General features: G+C 60.7%; 1 pseudogene; it reads left to right on the top strand.

Moving 5' to 3' along the window:
- The first annotated feature begins 496 nt into the window (after positions 1-496).
- Positions 497-1120, top strand: LOC103249295 (annotated as a pseudogene).
- The last annotated feature ends 276 nt before the right edge of the window (positions 1121-1396 follow it).

Genomic DNA, 1396 nt, shown 5'->3' with positions numbered 1-1396 from the left:
TTGCTCAGGCGGATCTCGAACCCGCGGGCTCAGGCGATTCACTCACCTCGGCCTCCCAAAGCGCGGGATGACAGGCTGAGCCACCGAGCCCGGCCAGCCAGGACTCTTAAACTAGCTGGAAGCTCAGGAGCCTAAGAGGGGTTGGGCTGAATCGGGAGACTCCGGGGTCCACAGTGAGCACTCCTTCCTTATCCAAAAAACTCCGAATCCAATTTTTGGGCAGATGCTAGACTTTTATTCTGAAGCTGAGGCCACAACCTATGAGGTAATCTTTGGAGCTTCATTTCCAGGCGGAATCCCATTGGCTGGCTAGTGAAACCCCGCCCGGTATTCCTGGCTCCCCGCCTTCCCCAGAGCCCATAAAAACGCATGTCCCCGCCTGGGCAGCCACCGGACACCTGCCTCTGCCAGCAAGACTGGAAGCAGGTGAGGCGCACAGGAGAAAGACCACGGTTGCGTGGGGGAAGGGGGGAACCTGAGACCCCCCCCCTCCAGAATGGGGCTGGTTTGCAGGTCAGCACAACGACATTTTCCCAGAAGGGGACAGGGATGACAGAACTGAACGGTCTGGAGCGTGGAGACTCACCGGGCTGGCTGCCTGGGAGGTAAGTTGTGGAGACATGCCGGGGGGGGGGGACGAGCAGGTGTGAATCCAAGTCACAAGCTCTGTGTTCTCCCTGGCCATTCTGAAGCTCCCTGAGAAGAAGACAGGAGGAGAAAGAAATTGGGTGGGGGTTTCCTAAGAGTCAGAGGAAGGGAGAATGACGCGGATGGGGGAGCCGGGAAAGGAAGGGGACAAATCAAGTTTCCTTGTCCCCAAGCCCTGGGCACAGCTCTCCGCCGCCCGCGGAGGCGGGGGAGAGGTGGCCTTTTATTTCAGCACCGAGACTCCGGACAGCGCCTCCAGGGGTCTTAGGAGCTCCGCGATTCGTTTCAGCACTGGGCTGTGGACAGCGCCCCGGGGGCCTGGACGAGCCCCACGGTCCGTTTCAGCACCCGGGGCTCCGGACAGCGCCTCCCGGGGTCCTAGGGGCCCCGCCATCTGTTTCAGCACCGGGCTCTGGACAGCTCCCGGCGGGCTCGCTCTCGTCGCCAGGACCCCGGACAGCTGCCCGGGTAACGGGAGAGCCCTTTTACCCTGATTCTGGGGAAGAAAACGGGGCGGGGGCGAGGGCGGGGGATGGGGAGGGTGGTCTTCAGTGCCCTGCGTTCCCGGAGACTTGCCTCTCATTTAATGAATTTTTGAGCGAATGGTTTTCCAGATACACAGGCGAGATCAAAGCACACCCAGAAGTCTGCAATTCTCAACAGGTGAGACGTCCCATTGCGGGGGGGGGAGCCCTTTCCAGACTGTGCCACGCGTCTGGCGTACATTCTATCATGGCATCTTCAGCCC

Source organism: Carlito syrichta, unplaced genomic scaffold (assembly GCF_000164805.1).
Source record: "Carlito syrichta isolate Samal-C Ts95f unplaced genomic scaffold, Tarsius_syrichta-2.0.1 Scaffold118701, whole genome shotgun sequence".
Classification (NCBI taxonomy): Eukaryota; Metazoa; Chordata; class Mammalia; order Primates; family Tarsiidae; genus Carlito; species Carlito syrichta.
The sequence above is the reverse complement of the archived record's forward strand: the minus strand, read 5'-3'. Positions and strand labels throughout refer to the sequence as shown.